The 19,238-nt window shown below is 44.6% G+C and overlaps 1 protein-coding gene across 3 annotated transcripts in view; it reads left to right on the top strand.

The window, feature by feature from the left end:
• The first annotated feature begins 2,641 nt into the window (after positions 1-2,641).
• The window catches only part of PPEF1 (protein phosphatase with EF-hand domain 1), a 122,090-nt gene continuing 105,493 nt past the window's right edge, over positions 2,642-19,238 (top strand). For 2 of the 3 annotated variants that reach the window (XM_044235449.1, XM_044235451.1), the window contains exons 1-3: positions 2,642-2,714; positions 7,432-7,509; positions 18,536-18,617. The gene's annotated coding sequence lies outside the window, so the exon portion shown is untranslated. Of the gene's footprint in view, positions 2,715-7,431; positions 7,510-18,404; positions 18,618-19,238 lie in introns of those variants that run through there. The other variant, XM_044235450.1, reaches the window with a different exon arrangement.

Genomic DNA, 19,238 nt, shown 5'->3' with positions numbered 1-19,238 from the left:
GATGTGAGCTCCCCTTAAACTTCTCCCTTTTGCAGCTCATCAAGTTCGAAACATTTGAAATTAGCCTATTGGAATGGGTATTTGATATATATATTTTTTTAATTTTTTTTTAAGATTTTTTTTTTTTTATTTGACAGACAGAGATCACAAGTAGGCAGAGAGGCAGGCAGAGACAGAGAGAGTGGGAAGCAGACTCCCCGCTGAGCAGAGAGCCCGATGTGGGGCTCGATCCCAGGACCCCGGGATCATGACCTGAGCCGAAGGCAGAGGCTTTAACCCACTGAGCCACCCAGGCGCCCCAAGGTATTTGATATTTGTTGCTCTTTGCCCCCATGCCTTTTCATAGTCATCTGTATCCCTCTGTCTTCTTATCTGGCTCAACTTCTCTGATCATTTTTATCACTTGTTTGCCCTTTTGTTGTACTTGTTGGCAAACCCCAGTCTGTAAGGTCCCGCTCTCTCCGTACTCTTCCCTTGTATATGGCCCCAAGAGGAACACTTATCCGGGTCAACCGATTTCACACTAAATTCTTGACTACTGACCTCAAGCAAATCCCTAATGTAGCCTAGAATCCAGTCTACTTCTTTGTGCATTCATTCTCCTCTTCTCCTAAAGGACAATTTTGTATCTTCTCTCCCTGAACTTCCTGTACATCCTTCCCCAGCCTCACTTACAGGTGATGAACCTGCTGCTTTTTTCAGTAAAGAGATAGAAGCAATGAGAAGAGAACTTCCATAAGTCCCCACCACTTCTGCCCAGCCACCAGTATCTGTGTGATCAGAGATCTAGATCAGGCCTCTCCCTGTAGATCACAGTAGATCAGGGCTTCTCAACAGCTGTTTTGACATTTGGGACTGAGTAACTCTTGGTCATGGGGGTCGTTCTGTGCATGGAAGGATGCCTCACAGCGTCCCTGGCCTCTACCCACTTGATGCCCCCGGCATTCCTCCCCCCAGTTGTGAGCACCCAAAATGTCCCCTGGCAGGGGGAGATCTTGGGGGCCATTTGGTAACATTTGCAGATACTTTTGGTTGTCCCAGCGTGGGTGCAAGGGTTGGTGTGCTTTTGGTGTCTGGGGGTAGAGACCAGGGATGTGGTGAGATCCTGCAGGGCACACGACAGGCCGCCGTGGCAAAGCTCTCCCAGTCCTGAATGTTCCTAGTGCTGTGGTTGAGAAGTCCTGTCCTAGATGCACTGTCCACATTTCTATCAAAATCCAGCCCGCCATCTGCTCTTGTCTACTCCAGGAAATCACTCCAGCAAGTCCCCTCTCTCCTACATGATTATTTACCTTCTCTGTCATCGCCTTCCGATAAACTTACAAACATGCTGCAGTTTCTCTCAGTGTTAAAAGGAACCCCTGATCCCCTTTTGGCCTATAGATAGTTCAATTTTTTTTTTAAAGACTTTATTTGACACAGAGAGAGAGAGAGAGATAGCACAAGCAGGCAGAGGCAGGCAGAGGCAGAGAGAGAAGCAGGCTCCCTGCTGAGCAAGGAGCTCAATGTGGGATTTGATCCCAGGACCCTGGGATCATGACGTGAGCTGAAGGCAGCGTCCCAACTGACAGTCACCCAGGTGACCGTAGTTCAGTTTTTTTTTTGCTGTTTTGTTGTTGTTGTTGTTGTTGTTGTGTTTTTGTTTGCTCTCCTTTGCAACAGAACTCGTAGAAAGATGTGTCTGTAGGCTCTCTCTCCCATTCCTCTCCTTTTGGGAGTGCTTTTCCCTTGTGGCTTTTAGGATACTGCCCTCTCCCGATTTTTGTTTCCTACCTTATGAGTCACCCCTTCTCGGTCACCTTTGCACTTGGACTTCTTCTCTCTTCATTCCCACCGCCTGGATGACCTCATTCATTTGTTTTACTTATTTATTTATTTATTTTAGATTTTTTTTTTTTTTGGTTTATTTATTTGGCAAACAGATCACAAGTAGGCAGAGAGAGAAAGGGGGAAGTAGGCTCCCTGCTGAGCGGAGAGCCTGATGTGGGGCTCCATCCCAGGACCCTGAGATCAGGACCTGAGCCAAAAACAGAGGCTTAACCCACTGAACCACCCAGGCGCCCCAACCTCATTCATTTGAATGGCTTGAAATACTCGCTATAGTCTTGTCAACACTTTCCTCCCAAACTCCAAATGTACCTACTCCACGTGTCCATTTAGATGTGTGTCTAACGGGCATCTTAAAGCTATCAGAGCTGCGGCGACACTTCTGGCATCCACCCCCATCTGCTACCCCCCTCTTCCTTATCTCAGGTAAGAATAGCTTTACCTTTCTACATATTGAGGCCCAAAACTTTGAATCATACTTGATTCTTCTTTTCCTCATACCTTGAATCTAATTCTATTAGATTCTATTGGCTTTCCTTTCAGGATCTTTGTAGAATATTGTCAGTCAATTTCTGTGTCTCCTTTGCTGTCACACCAGTCAAAGCCATCATCCCGTTTGGCCTGGATCATTGTCAGACACCTCCTCTCCGGGCCTCCCAGCTTCTGCCCTTCTCTCCCTATGGACTATTCTCTGCACAGTAGCCAGAGTGATCCCCCCCCCCTTTTTTTTAATCTTACTTATTTATTTGACAGACAGAGCTCACAAGTGGGGGGCGGGGAAGCAGGCTCCCTGCTGAACAGAGAGCCCGATGCGGGGCTCGATCCCAGGACCCCGAGATCATGACCTGAGCCGAAGGCAGAGGCTCCCAGAGTGATCCTTTTAAAAGGTAAGTTAGATTGTCTCACTCCTCTGCTCAAAACCCTCCAGTAGCTCCTCACCATAGCTAGAGTGAAAGCTAAGGCCATACAATAGCCGGCAAGATGCTGTATGATGTGTTCTCTCCCATGTCCATTACCTGTTGGACCATATAACCTATTACTTTGCCTTTTCTTTTACTGTGTACTCCAGCCACACTTGCCTGCTTGCTGTTCTTCAAACATGCTGGGCCTCTTCTGCCTCAGGGCCTTTGAACCTGCTGTTCTCTCAGCCTTGAATGCTCTTTGCCTATGCCGTCCCATTGCTTGCTCTCTCACCTTGCTCAGGTATTTGCCGAAATATCTTGTCAGCAAGCAGTCTCCTGACTGCCATATTTACAGTGACTCTCCCCCTGCCCCAGCCTTCTTCACACTGGAAGTGCAGTATCCCCCTTTCCTGCATTATTTTTCTTTGCAACACTTACTACCATCTCATTTGCCAGATAGTTACTTCCTCGTTTTGTTGCTTATCCCCCGCCACCCTCAACTAGAATGAAAGCATCAGGAAGGCGTGGATTAGGTTCTGTTCACTGTTGTGTTCCACAGAGCCTAAGTAGGGCCCCGTACATAGTAAGGGTCCAGTGATCCATTCTTGAATGAATGTGTTCAGGGTTGGGGATGATCAAGCGGAGTCAGTTACTCCCAATCAGAGCTAATCCTGGGGCTTTTACCTGAACTCTGAGAAGAGACATTTCCTTGTTCCTCAATCCTTGAGTTGACTGTGAGATCACCCAGAGGCTGGAGGTTCTGCTGCCGTCTCTGGACTGTTGTAATATGTCAGACCAGAGTCTTCGTTGTTCATAGCACTCGCTGCTCTTCCCCCTAAGGGATTTTTAAACCATTTCTCCCACCATAGACTTGACTGAGTGACTTGCTTTGGCCAGTTGAACGTTGGCAGAAGTGATGTGTATCACTTTCAAGCCAATCTGCGAAGAACCAGCTTGGGATTTGCCACTTCAGTGTTTCCCTTTGCTATGGGGACAGCAACGCACAGAGAAAGGTTCGCCTGAGTCTTAGAGAAAAGACCCCAGTTGACGGAACTGCAGCCACCAGCCATGGTGAAAAGTCAAACCTTGATCGTTGTAAGCCACGAAGATTTGGGTTCATCTGTTACTGAAGCCTAACATCGCCTCAGTGGATTCAACACTTCTGCTAGTTCCACAAGAAAATAAGTTTATTAAAGGCTACTTGGTGGTACAGTGTCTCCAAAAAGGCCCCGGAGAGGCCAGAGCCAGCAAAAATGTCTCCATCTCACCTCATCGCGGGGGTGCACCCGCCAAGATGCCCGCTGCTCCCGCTCTGAGTACAGAGGCAGCAACTCAAGCCAGTGATGGGACCCCGCATCCTTGAAAACTGGACCCTCTGGCACTAACGTCACAAGATGGATTTCATTACCCCTTGACTCCTCGAGCTGCCTTCTTAACTGAGGTCTCTGCTGGAGCCCAAGTTACATCCCTGTGCTCTTGCCTGGAGAGAGGCTAGAAGTGAATGTCTTGTTTCTCCTTCGAGGAGGTGGGAGTCAAGGTGGGGAATGGAGAAGTGAGCCAGTGATCAGAAAGCCTGAAGACATCGGCTGCCTGCCTGAAGCCTAAGAAAGGAGCTAGGGGTTAGAGCTGAGAACGAGAATGACTGGATGCCCTCCCGTAAGGCCTCCAACAAGCCATGCCCTGCATCTACCTGTGGACTCCTCCGTCGTTGGAAGAAGGCATTCCTGGTTTTGCTCAGGCCGGTTGCAGTTGGGCTCACTGACATTTGCGATAGGAGGAGTCCGGACGGTTCATCGAAAATGGGTGGGTGGGCAGCAGCACAGTGGCTTGCAGTGGGGGTCCTGTCCCAGATACGCGAAGTTTTGGTTGCCCTTCTGTTCCCGGTAAACGGGGAGACGGCCCCTTCCAGCAGGGCAGGCTTTGGGTTTCAATGTGTTTTGGGAGCCAGCCCGCAGTGCTCAAACCCAGTGGGGTGCTTGTTCACAGGGAGCACGGTAGCTAGGACAGGTAGAGGTCGAGAGTGGGCAACACATCTGGGGTGCCTTTGCTTGCTTGCCCCCAATTCATCCTCCTCCTTTTCCTCAATAATAAAGGCCACAATAAACACGTGTAGAGTACTTGCTATGTATTAGAGACCGTTCTAAACTCTTTGCTCAGATTAACTCCTTTAATCCACTCAAGAACCCTGTGAGAAAAGGTTATGATACTTGGCTTACAGATGAGAAGACGGAGGCCTAGAATAATTAAATGACTTGTGGAGTCGTATGGCTAGTAAACAAAGGAGCAGGGCTTTACACTCAGGCCATCTGGCTCCACGGGCTGTATTTAGCCTCTACACTGCACTGCCTGATTTTGTTTCATTTGGCAACGTATCCAGCTCCAACAGCTTGATTTCCCAGGCTCCCTTGTAGCTAGAAGAGACTGGGTGCACAGTTCTGGCCCTGAGATGTTCGGAAGCAGGGGGGCTTCCAAACCCATTTCTTTAAATGAAGGTATGCACAGGTGGTAGGCCTCATTTTGCTCTTAGTTGTTTACTTTCTGCCCGGAATGCACATGTGGATGCTGGAGGTAGAGCAACCACTTCGCGACCATGAGTTGACAATTTTGAATAAAAAAGCTATGTGACTTGGCTGGAAGAAAGAAAGAAGATGTCTGAGTCCCAGCTCCTATGTTTCTTTTTTTTTTTTTTTAAAGATTTTATTTATTTATTTGACAGAGAGAGATCACAAGTAGGCAGAGAGGCAGGCAGAGAGAAAGGAAGGGCAGCAGGCCCCCCCGCTGAGCAGAGAGCCCGATGTGGGGCTCGATCCTAGGACCCTGAGATCATGACCTGAGCCGAAGGCAGCGGCTTAACCCACTGAGCCACCCAGGCACCCAGATCCAATGTTTCTTGTGAAAAATAAAACCCCTAATTTGTAATGCCATTGTTTAGTAAAAGTTTCAGATACATGAAGGGAAAACATATACCTACCAATTCAACATTTCCACATTTCTCACCCTTAGATGTCTCCTGTATCATTCTGACAATGTCTCTAATCTGCCCACCAGCTACCGAGGGATTGCTCCGTGTTGCAGTCTGTTGGTAGAAGTTGTTTGTGATCACGTGCCTGCAATATGTCTCGGAGCATAGTATTGGGTAGTATGGGAGGTTTTATTATTGTTGTTTTGGTTTTTTCTTTAAGTGTTGACCTGGCCCCATCTCAAGGAGTTTGAAGAACATTAATTTACCCAAAGGACTGATTTGTTCCACGCTGTTAATGGATGATAATGGTTTGATGTTGTTTTCCTAACTCAGGATGTTATCGAATTTTAATAAACCCTGTCTCCTCTCTCTTAAAGTAGAGACTCAAAAGAACTGAATGCAGAGGGGAGAGGAGGGCGGGGTTCTATGTGAAAAGCCTGTCTAACAGTAAAAATGGCCTTACAGTATTCCTTTCCATACCTGCTATCTCTAATTTCCAAAATCACCCACAATGACAACCAATCACAACCTAAATTGGTAGAGATGGCCACCCAGGAGAGGAACAGATCAGCTCAAAATACTTCGTCTTGGGCGCCTGGGTGGCTCAGTGGGTTAAGCCGCTGCCTTCTGCTCGGGTCGTGATCTCAGGGTCCTGGGATCGAGTCCTGCATCGGGCTCTCTGCTCAGCAGGGGGCCTGCTTCCCTTCCTCTCTCTCTGCCTGCCTCTCTGTCTACTTGTGATCTCTCTCTGTCAAATAAATAAATAAAAATCTTTAAATTAAAAAAAAAAAAAAAGAAAATACTTCGTCTCCCCTCTCCCTTGTTTACATGTCTTGAGATGCCACTAGTTTCTAAAGTCACTCCCCTGGGCCTTTGTAACTGAGCACAGAACAATTTGGCCACTCCCCTCTCCTACAGAGCCCCACTTAAAAGGAAATATCTGGAGGCAGCATCTAGCCAATGCTAATTGTTGATGGAAATGAACTTGGCTACTCCCTCGACTGGCCCAACACTTACTGTCTCCTTTAGATTTACAAGGAGATTCAACAGTGCACAGGATGGGACTGGCCTCTGAGTTGTTCCTCATAGTCTGATGGGAAGATAGGAAGAGTGATGCAGGTTTTAAACAAAAATTGTATTATGGATTTTTATTATTTTAAATATTTGTGATTGGAGGGATATCATTAGGGTATAGTCTGAAGGCTAATGCAATAATAAAACCAATTAGCAGGTTGTTTAACTCAGTTAGAGGCTGTCTGCAGACTAGCAGCTTTCCTCTGATAGATCCTGTTAAAATGCAGTGGGTTCTATTTTGTGCAGAACGAGCAGGCTGCCATGACAACTGTCTGTGAATATTATTTCAGTATTAGTTATAGGTTTCCAGTGTCAGCCTCTGGGTCCAACATTGATTCTAAAACGCCAATACACATCTGTTCTTGAAGGAGTTGTCCTGGACATGTTTACAAAAATGAACAAACAAACAAAAAAAACAAAGCACTTTCAATTGCCTGGGTTTTTTCTTTTGGAAAAGAAAAAGGAATGAATTTACACAATTGCAAATTGCAGATTTTATTGCTGTTCGTTTCTTTTGGAAAGGGGATTTCGATATGAATTTACACTGTGCTTGTCCCTACATTTGATTAAATAGATACACTAGGGAAGAGTTTGGAAGGATTCTTTTAAGCCTATATAATCCTTACGTTGAATTATTCTTTTTTTTTTTTGTCCCCCATCTGACAGTGTCACAAGTGGCAGAGGACTGAATCCAAACCAAGTTATCAAACCAGTCTCAAATGAATATGACTTGAACGTTCTAAGGTAAAATTTCATGCAGAGATTTCCGATGAAGGGCTCCAGCTCCATTTCCCTGCCCTCTCCTGGTCACCCTTCTCCATGTCCCAGTTGTACCCCTCACACCTGTTCTCCGCATGGTGATAGCCATGCTCAGAGCATTGCCCCTCAGGTGGCACAGTGAGTCTGTGTCCCAGCGCTCTCTGAAGGAGCCCCCAGAGTCACTTATATTGCCAATCTTTAGCTACATGCCCACCGGAACACTCCTTTTTACCAAGTAAGGGAAATGGGCTTGTTGGCTGAGGCCTGAGTTATGGGCCCGTCCCTTGACAATCACTGTTGTTTGGAAAGTGGGCTCATGCTGATTTTGCTTAAGCCCATCAGGGCCTTTTTTTGTTGTTTTGTTTATGATTTTATTTATTTAAGAGCAAGAGAGGGAGAGAGAGGGAGGGAGGAGTGTGTGCATGAGCTGGGGGAGGGGCAGAGGGAGAGGAAGAGGGACAAGCAGACCCCCCACTGACCAGGGAGCCTGATGTGGGGCTCCATCCCAGGACTCTGGGATCATGACCTAGGCCGAAGGCAGAGGCTTAACTGAGCCCCCCAGGTGCCCCCAGGGACAGTCGGGGTGATGTCAGTTCCATGGAAACCACAGGGCTGAGAATAGGGAGAGAGTTGATTTCAAAAATGAAAATTGGGGTACTATTGCAAGGAAGTGAGGGGAATACTTGCTAACCATCTGGTTAGGGAACAGAATGCTGTGCAAGTTGTAACAGTAACAACAGCTAATATTGATTGAATGCTAATGACGAGGTAGGTACTACTCAAACTGCTTTATAGGTATACTGGTTAGAGAATGTGTTTGGCTGCAGGTAATAAGGTAAGCCAAATAGCAAGGACTTAACACAGAGGTGTTGGTTTTTATCCCATGTGATATGAAGTCACAAGAGAAGCAACTTCACATTATTACTCATATCTCAGGCTCCTCTTTCAGCCTTTCTGCATTATCATTCTCAGCAGGAGGCTGGCATCCTAATGCTCACAAGAAGGCCGCTCCTCCTCCAGACGTTGCGTCCCGCTGGCACAGAACGGGGGAAGGGCAAAGAGGAAAGGGCTCATGTCAGCTGAGTCTTGTCTTTTTTTTTTCCCTTTTTAAATCAGGAAAATAGCTTTTCTGCAAGCTTCAGCCAGTAGATTTCTGCTTATATTTTATTATCCAGAACTGTGTCACATGACCACCCTAACTGCAAGGGAACCTAGCAAATCAAATTTTGTTGGCTAAGCCCATAGCCGCCTAGAACAAAATTGAGATTTTACTTGTAAGGAAGAAAGGGAGAATGGATATTGGTTAGGCAACTAACTAGGCTGCCATGTTTTATATTAACTCATTTATTCTTTATTTTAACCCAGCATGGTGGATATCACTATCCCAGTTTTTTCTGTTTCTTTTTTTTTTTTTCAAAGATTTTTTTTTATTTATTTTGACAGACAGAGATCACAAGTAGGCAGAGAGGCAGACAGAGAGAGAGAAGAGGAAGCAGGCTCCCAGCCAAGCAGAGAGCCCGATGTGGGGCTCGATCCCAGGACTCTGGGATCATGACCTGAGCTGAAGGCAGAGGCTTTAACCCACTGAGCCACCCAGGTGCCCCATTTCTGTTTCTTTTTTACTTTCCTTTTTCCTTCCCATCCCTTCCCTTCCCTTCTTCCATATCTTGGTTTTCTATGAAACAGGCCCAGAGAGGTAATGTAATTTTCTCAAGTTCACACACAGCTGTTAAGTGGCAGCACTGATATTTTTATGAAATAACAAGAACTTATTCCATGTTCCCTTTCGTAATCCTCCTACTCTTCTGTGCCTACTCTTCTGTGCACAGAAAACTTCATTTTTGATTTTTAGAAAATGATAATAGTTAGTTCTAGGCCCTATATTTCACAACCTTCTCAGGAAAAACAACGCTTAGAAATCTTGAGTCTGTCATCAACTTGTTTTCATAGTGTCGTTTTCACATAGCCACACCAGCAGGAACGTGGCAGATCAGAAGTAATTATGTTGGGTAGTAAGAAACAGACCTAAAAGGGTGGAGTTGGGGAGGAAAAAAATCTTTTTATACTCTTCAAAGTTCTTGCTGCTGGTCTAAGAATTGAACTGACATGAAGCAGATTAACAGGAGAAAATAAAACTTAGTTATGTACGTGCAGGAAATCCACACAGACATGAGATTCCAAAGATAGGCATGATGAGGGCCATGTGTCATCCTGTACAAAGGAGAAGGGGGTAGGAGTCTGGAACTTCAAAGGGAAGGGAAGCAATTCACAGGAAGATGAAAAAAGAGTAAATGTTGGATAAACAAATGTTTGCTGGGCCACTCAGAAACAATGGGACATAGAAAGGAATTTGGTCAAACCGGTCTTAACTAGGTTCCTTCATGTCTGCCATACCTAGTTCATATCATGATATAGTTAGCTATGGCGACAGCTGTCTTCCTGGAGCAGGTCCTCTATCTAAATTCCTTTACGCAGTTAAGGGGAAGGTTGCTGTTTCTTCATGTGTCTTTTGGGGCCTTGATTGTTTCTGGCTGGAAGTAATCTGTATGCCAAAGTGGCACATTTTGGGGTGGCCTGCCTTTGATCCCTGCAAAGGTTCTTCTCATCTCATGTGATATGACATCCAGAGCTTCATTAAAAAATGAAAGTGAACCTGTTAATGAGTCATTACACATAGAGAAGTTTCTTATCCTCAGTTACATTAGGTTAATTTATATGACGTTTCCTTAAAACTGCTTTGTAAATCAGACTTTTCTCTAAGTAAGAATAATAATCCACCTCACTCAGGTAAATCCGTGAAATTTCACAACATTACCAACACCCCAGTTTGTTTATAAATTTTATTTCTCTCATTCTTTCCCAATATTTGAGATCTTTAGCTTATGGCATTATTTTATTTATACATCACAACGCTTTTTTTGTTCTTACCAAATTGACCATAAAAATCCCAAGAACATTGTAGAATGTAGTTTGACTTTAAAAGTTATGGAAGAGTGGGTTGCCAAAGAAATAGAGATTTAAACACGTAAAAATCATACTGTGTTATAGAGCAGTGCCACTCAAAGCAGGTTTCACTATCACTTGGGAGTTTATTAGAAACATAAATTCATGATCCCCACTTAAAACCTATTGAACCAGAACTTCTAGGTGCCGGGCCCAGGAATCTGTGTTGTTTTTTTGTTTTTGTTTTTGTTTTTTAAGATTTTAATTTATTTATTTGACAGACAGAGATCACAAGTAGGCAGGGAGGCAGGCAGAGAGAGAGGAAGGGAAGCAGGCTCCCCGCTGAGCAGAGAGCCCAATGTGGGGCTCGATCCCAGGACACTGGGATCATGACCTGAGCCGAAGGCAGAGGCCCTAACCCACTGAGCCACCCAGGCACCCCAGGAATCTGTGTTTTAACAATATCCCTAGGTGATTTATAAGTACATTAAAGTTTGAGAAGCACTGTTTTAGAGAGTTTTATATAAACGAGACTCACAGATCTCATAGTCTCTGCAGTATTGGTAAAAATACTAACTTCAGCTTTGGTAAACTTAAAATTTTGTCTTAACTCAAGTGTATGCTTGACTCCTTCCCCCATCAACACCTTCACTTAATCAGTATTTGTCTTTTAGATGTCAGTTCAAAGCTTATTTTCTTTGATAAGCAATTATTGGCTTGACCTCCTGACTCATTCTCATAATACATGTACTTCTCCTTTGCAATTTCACATTTACCTTTATGAGTATTTAATTAATGTTTCCTTCCCCCACTGGGCTATAAACTTCATGAGGGAAGGGACCTTGTCAGTTCTGGTATATCTCCAGGGTCTAGAATAGTGCCTGGCACACCATGGGTGCTCAACAAATGTTTGTTGACTGAGTATATGAATGAAACCAAGACAAGAATAAGTGCTCTTAAAGAAAATTCTCTGAAAACTTTTCTAAAGGCTTCCCAGTGAGCACTTAATCCTCTCAGGCAATAGCAGCAAGGGTTGTGAACAGAAAGTCATGGATCTTTCCCAGGTCTTGTTTTAGCTAGTAGTTTCAGTGTTCCCCCAAGAAACCAACTCTGCTTTGTTTTCTGTGTTTGTGATGCAGAAATGGTTGACAGGGAAGCAAATGGTGGCAGAAAGAAAGCTTGAAGAACCTGGAATCTGTCTTTCCAATACACAGGAAGTGGTTCTCTCATCCGGCTTGTATTGTTCACATTCTGTTGGCAGGACTGTCATATCTGCCTCTGACATTGTGGGGTTGCCAAGGCAACCTATTAAAGAATCATTCTAGAATTTACCTCTGGAAAATTCTAGGTGAAGCTGAGGAATTCTCTTTAAGTAAGACTTATAAGTGTGACAATGGATAGTGTCCTGAGCCTGCAGGTCAGGCTGAAAGATTCAGCAACCAACAAAGTGAAGATCTAGGAGTCGATTTTCCTTGAACCTGTGCAGAACTGATAAAACTTAGAAGGGTAAGAACGCTTAATGGAGCAGATGAGTTGGATGAAATCTGGGTATGGAACCATATGACTAAAAGTTAGCCTTCCTCCTCTGTTTAGCCAACTCTGGTAGACTCTATGTGTGGAGTTTTGTGTATGGAGTTTATCATTCTTTAATATGTATTTTACATACTTTACTATAATTTATATTTGGGCGATCTTTATAGGGTAGAATTGGGTCACCCTGATGTAGAAGGAGTATTAGCCACCAAATCGTAAGACCATAATGTTGGGGGGGCCACTTAACTTCTCTGGGCCTTGTGTCCTCTCCTACAAAATGAAGGACTTTCCTGGGTAATTCCAGAGGACGAGAGTGTCTTACCACATCACAGGCTCACCGGGACAGAGCTCTAGGCCAAGGACCTCACGATGGTCATACAAAGGGACTCCACTGTGTGCCTAGATCAATTTTGCCCAATTCCCAGTGCCTTGATATGAAAGGCAGTTGCATAAATGTATATTCTCATTTTATTTTTGTCTTGGAATGGCAGATTATAGCTCCTGCAGAAGGAAAATAAGAAGAAGTAAGAAATTACCATTACTCTGCCATTGACTCATGCTAGATGTCAAACTGTGATACATGCAAAACGCAAGCACATACAAGCTAAAGGAACAGATTGTGGCAATATTTAAAAATATCACAACTCTCTAAATAAGAAGCAGTTCTGATAAGCCTATTTGGCATTCATGCAAAACACCCGTAACTCTGAAAAATCTGAATCGTACATTGCCAAGGTAAATTACTTCTATGCGGTAATTATAGATGCAAGTATATTGGATTACATGAGAATACCTGTCTCCCTCTCTCCTGGGCCTCTTCATTTCCAGATTGTTGCTTTTTTGGTCTCCTTTGTTCCTTCCTCCTCCTCTTTTCCTTTAAATGTCTCAATTCTTCAGGCTTCTGGTTTCACTGCTCTTGCCTTCTTTCTCTCCAGGCTCTCCGTGGCTCTTTCATCTTCTCCAACCGCTTCAGTTGTTATCCATAACCTGGTGACCTCTTAATGAGAACCTATAGATCGATTTATTTCCTGGGCTCTACACTCAGGCTTCTGCTGCCGACGGGACATGTGAACTCGTTATTTTTCTCCACCTCCCTTTCGTGTTCTACCCACTAATACCACGGTTAATGGCATTGCCCACCAGACTGCGTATGACCAGAGGGCAGGGATGGTGTCTGTGTTGTCTGCCACGGTACACCCAGCGCTCGGCATCATGCCTGGCATATGGTGGACACCCAGTAAATATTGAAGTGATTAACCCATCTATTATTTCAAACTAGAAACCTCCGTCCTTGCCTATACTCACTCTGGGACCTGAGGGATTTATTACTGGAAAGGCTTTCACATCAGGCCCCTCCTCTTCACCCCCACCGCCTCCCCCCAACCCTTGCTTTAATCTAGCCCTTCTCATCTCCTGGATTGTTGCCAGGGCTTCCTTGTTGGTCTTCCTAGGGTGGGCTTTCCCCCAGTTCCTCATCAATGGACCCTCAGAGTGATATTCCTCAAGTTTGAATCTAATCAGATCACCCTCAGACTTCCCTTCACTTAGAAATCAAGTTCGTGGGCCCCTGGGTGGCTCAGTCGTTGAGTGTCTGCCTTTGGGTTAGGTCATGATCTTGGAGTCCATGGGTCGAGTTTTGCATCAAGCTCCCCACTCAGTGGGAAGCCTGTTTCTCCCTCTCCCGCTCCCCCTGTTTGTGTTCCCTCTCTCGCTGTGTCTTTCTGTCAAAGAAATAAATAAAATCTTAAGAAAGAAACAAAGAAAAGCAAGAAAGAAAGAAAGAAAAATCAAGTTCGCCCTCTGGCAGGCTCATACTGCATGGATTCCGTGGAGCCTCTATAGTGCTTTGAGAAAAAAAAGAATGACTGCATTTCATGGATTCTGAGATGTCCATGTTTTTCACATTTTTAGTACCTCTGAGATTGGAATGAGTCCTAAAATCGATGGAGCATAATGGTTTGATGGGTGGCTTTTTTCTTTCTTATCAGTATGTAAAATAATGATGTACCTATAATCAATGGTATCTGAAATTTGCAGAAATATACTGATATTTAAAAGTAGGGAGATTTCACATAAAAATATGTTCAGCTTCTCTTGAAAAATTACACTGGGCAACCCTGGGCCAGGATTTCTGTCTGGCAGCCTAAGAGGGAGCAACCACTAAGTAGCAGCTGCCTCATTTAGATAAAAGCTCTCTAGAATGTCCTGTCGCTTCCGCCTAAGCTGCTTCATTCATGTATCTTACCTGCCCCAGCCCATGCGAGCACTTGAAATTGTAAGCCCTTACTGATGAGTTAGGGTCTGAATTCTTTGTCATGGTTTCTAAGAATGACCACAGCTACCCCAACCTACCCCCATCCTCTGCTCTATACATCCTCAGCACCCCAGTCTCAGGAAACATTACTGAAATATCACATGCTCCCACGCTCCCTGGAGTACCTTTCCCATCTTTCATGTTCTATGAACTGCCTCCTCACTTAACCTGCAGAACAACTATCCTTCTAGACTCCAGTAGTACGTGGGCCTATCTCTGTACCTGCACCTCCTCTCTTGAAACTACTTGTAGGCAGACCCGAGTCCCTCGTTCAACCATGTACCTGGAAGGGAGATGGATCAGAATGTATTCATTGTTGTATCCCTGCCTTGTAGCTAAAACACGCTTAGTAAGTACCTGTTGAATAAAGAATGGTTGGGGTATGTTTTCTGACTAGGATCTCTGTTTTGTGAGTTTTGCCCATGGATAGAGAGCCAAAGGTGAAGTCAGAGGGAAGGGCCAGTGTTTTCCTTAGTGCTTGTAGTTTGCAGTAGAAGGTGCTGCTTCTGGCTGGGATTTGGGGAGGCCCTTGGCAAAGTCAACCCGTGGGGACTTTCATATCTTGCAGACCCCAAGGCCCTAAACCAGAGCCAGCTCTGAAGCTTTTTATTTTAAAATTCGTGTACAGTAAATATGGACACGTGGATAGGTTAGCGTAACCACCACCCTAAAAAATTAGGATACAGAACATTGCCCCAAAACTTGTTCTTGCTTTCTGCTTGTAGTCACACCCCCGCCCCCATAAACCCTGACAACTACTGAGTGGTTCTCCATCCCTGTGGTGTTGTCTCCCAAGAATGTCATAGAAATGTATGTGACCTTTTAAACCGGGTTCTTTTACTCAACATAATGCCTTTGAGATTCATCCAGGTTTTAGGCATCAATAATTTATTCCTTTTTCTTCTTAAGTAGTGTTCCACCGTATAGAGGTCCCACAGTCGTGCTTCCATTCACTCACCAAAGGACATCTGGGTGTTTGCCAAATTTGACCCTACGAACTTGTGTACAGGCTTTTGTGTGAATATAAGCTTCCTCTAGAGTAAATACCCAGGGCTAGGATTGTGGTGTCATATGGTAAAATGTATGTTCCACTTTACAAGAAACTAACCAAACTATTTTTCAAAGTAAATGTACCATTTTGCATTCTCACCAGCAAAGCATGACGGTCCGAGTCTCTCCACATCCCAACCAGCGCTGGGTACGACTGGATTGTTTTTTAACTATCTTCATAGGCTTACTGGGTTTTCTTATTGTGGCTTTGATTTGAACTTTTGCTCCTCAAATCCAGGCGAGGGGAACTGGAGGGAAGAAGACGGCCAATTCACCGCCACTCTTGTGGTACTTCAAACTCTGTGGTACTTTGTGGTACTTCAAACTCTGATCTTCTTCCTCAGTCTTCCTTCTGCTACCTATTTTTCAGAGTCCTTGTGTTACTTATTCATTGCTACATACAAGTTACCAAAAACCTTAAAGCTTAAAATGCACATTTATGATCTCACAGCTTCTGTGGGTTAGGAGTCCAGGCATGGCTTACCTGGGTCCTCACAAGCTGTTGTAGTCAATGTGTCGGCTACAGTCACAGGAAGGCTTAGCTGGAGAAGGATCCACTTCCAATCTCAAGTGCTTGTTGGCAGGATTCAGTTCCTTGAGGTCTGTTGGATTGAAGACGTCCGTTCCTTGCTGGCTTTTGGTCAGAAACCTCCTTCAGTCCTCAGCCACGTAGGCCTCTCCAACATGGCAGCTTACTTCATCAAAAGCACACAACCTGTGAGGGTAATAGAGTCTGCTAGCAAGACAGAAAGCCACAGTTTTTTATAACTGAGTCACAGAAGCAATAGCCCAACACATTTGCCGTATTTTATTGATTAGAAATCCGTTGCTAACTAGGTCCAGCCTTACACTGAAGGGGAGGGGATTACACTGGAGCGTGAATACCAGGAGGCAGGTACTGTTGGGAGCCATCTTGGGTCTGCCTGCCACAGTCTTCAGATGGCTGCTCCATGGATCCTGTCCTGGCGTTTTATAGCTTTGTTCCACGGGAGAGGCAGGCGGAGTGGGTAGACTGTCTTTAGGTGACTCTCTCTGAAGCTTTTTGATTTGATTTCTGAAGCTTCGGGGTTAATTTTAGGAGTTTGTTTGTTTGTTGTTTTTAACTTGAGCCATCTAGGACCAAGCTAGGCTTAGATTAAGCAGTGGTCAAAATTTAAATTCTCATACCCGCCAATCTTCTGTTTATTAAATCACAACCATGGAGAGCTCAACTTTGTAGCCTCTTCAAAGCGACCTTGTAAACGTCAACACATAATGACAGCTGTTTCAGCCTGTCATTATGGCTGCTGACCAGGAGACCCCAACAGATACATCTGGCCAGCACTGGCCTTTATGAATTTCTTTCCCTAGATAGTGAATTATAACCCACTTTTAATTTCTTTTAATGGCTTTCTAATGACTTGCTAAATCTGGCCTCTCTTCTCTCTTACTTAATGTGACTTTTCAATACCCAGAATTCATCCCTGGAAATATGCTTGATCCTTTCTCTTTATTGAAACATAAAATTACTTGGTATTCTTTCCCTCTCTTTAAAAGGAAGTAGTCTCTTTAAATCAAGATTCCATGAATGTTTTTGATCATGAACCTGTCACAGTACAAGCTTTTTGAGAATGGACCCCTAACATGAGTATATTAATGTATTTGTAACAAATACTACTGAACTCATATATTTTGTACATTATCAAACATACATGAATATAGGAAGTTCAAGAAGAATTTAAAAATAGATGAACATATGAGTTCTAATAATTTGCTTTCTATTATCCAAAGGGGTGCTATTGGGCATAAGGTATCAGGGGTCAGGAGTGGACAGAAACCTTAAGTACTCACTACCAAATAGATCAGTCCACATTGTTTCTTTTCTCAGTCTCTTCCCGAATCCAGCTGCTCTGTCTAGAGTCTAGTATATTCCCCGGTATGTTTCATGATCAGTAGGAGCTGCCCCTTCGAATTACCTTTCCTTGCTAGAAGACGGAACTGTGGCCAACTCCAGGGCGCTTGTGGCACAGGAGAGGTCTGCCGCAATACCCAGTCTGTCCCTAAGTGAGGTAACAAGCCTCTCCATTCCCCTCTCTCTTTCTGTAGCCTGCTCCCACCATAGACTAAACCAGGGTCCTGATCTGGGTTCCCTCAGATGCGGACCCTGAGAAAAGCATTTGAGAGCAAGGAGGGTGAAGGCAAACCCAGTAGGGAAATGGGGAAGTGAGAAGGGCAGGAGAGAGGACAGCCGAGGCAGCCAAGAAAGAGTAAGTCCAGCCTGCAGGGGGTGGGGCTCAGTCCTAGCAGAGGAGCGCGTTCCTCCGCCCACGTGTACAGCTACCTGCACTATCATAATCAGGAACTCAGTGCTTTCTGATTTTGGTCTTACCTCTCCTGTTTCACGTCCTTGTTAAACACCGTGAGATACACGCCATCTGCAAGAACACCCCCCTCTCTCCCCTCACCTCTTTTCTTCTTGGTTAACTTCTAACTTCTGGCTGCTCAGTCATCACCTCTCGGGCTGGGCCTCACTTCTTTTCTTTTCCTTTCCTTTTTCTTTAACCAAGCTTTATGCCTAACAGGGGGCTTGCCCTCACAGCCCTGAGATCAAGAGTTACCCCGCTCTGCTCTGCCGACTGAGCCGGCCAGGCACCCCAGCAGCATCTCATTTAGAAAACCTTCTTTCATCCCCCTTTCTGGGATGGGGCCCTTTCTCTATGCCCCGTCCCTGTCCTGTTAGAGATCTTATCATACCATACTGCTCGTATTTACTTGCATAATAAATATCTATTACATGCCTGGCCTGTTTTAGGTACTTGGGAGTTTATATTCCAACAGGAGAGAAAGATTTTAATTTTTGATTTTATTTTTTTATTTGCCTAGGTGTCTGCCCCACCTAATCACATCGATTTGGTTCCCCCTTTATGTCCCTGTCCTTCAGCAGCGCCTGTCACATAGGGGAGCTCAGAAGGTCGTGTGGCACTGTGTCGAATTGAAGAGCACAAGCCACCTTAGTTCAGGATGATTTGGTATTGCCGTGGCCTTTTCCAACCTTTGCTGGGGGCTCTTTTCATACGATGATATGCCCACCCAGAGAGACATTGACCTTGACTGTTTGGGGGCACGAGTCTATTAACTAGCGAATTTAAAACCATGAACGTTTCTTTGCCAATTATTTTTTTCTGTTTTCAGCCTGGGAGAACACCTCCCTGCTCAGCTGGAGGGAAGTCGGACAGCATCTGAGAAGAGGCTGGGTTCGTCATTTTGCAAACACGTAAGGTGCTGACCGAGGTAGTATAGTGTAAGGATCAGAAGTAAGGGTTTGAGAGTCAAAGTGCTTGGGTTCGGATCCCAGCTTTGCCACTCATTTGCTGTTTGACTTTGGGCCCCAGGTCCTAAAGTGTAAATAGGGAAGATAATAATAGTATATGCCTCATAGGATGGTGTGTGGATGAAATGAGATTAATACATGTAAGACTAACAAGTGCCTAGAACATAGTACGTGCTCAGTGAACGCTATTGTTACTATGATTTATTCACATCCATCAGTGCTGGTTTATTCAGCAATTGGAGGCTGGGTCTAAGACTCTTGGTAGCACTCAAAGTCACATTCCAACATTCTTCCTACAATGGAAAAGTACAGTGAAACTCTTCATTTAAGCAAATTCTTAGATCTATCACATAAAGGGCACGACTCATGCAATTCATGGTCCAGAGGCTGACCATTAAAATAACCACCTAAGTCACAAGTTCTTTCCCTCCTTTCCTTTCTTTCTGTGATGAAACAAGTATTTGGTGAGTACCTTTTATGCATTTGGTACTAGGATTGCCAAGAGAAATGAAATGGACCCTGTCCTTTCACATACAAGAGTGAAAATTTCCTCTACATTTCACA

This window comes from Neovison vison, chromosome X (genome assembly GCF_020171115.1).
Source record: "Neovison vison isolate M4711 chromosome X, ASM_NN_V1, whole genome shotgun sequence".
NCBI lineage: Eukaryota > Metazoa > Chordata > Mammalia > Carnivora > Mustelidae > Neogale > Neogale vison.
Note: the sequence above shows the minus strand (reverse complement) of the source record. Positions and strands in the feature narration are given on the sequence as shown.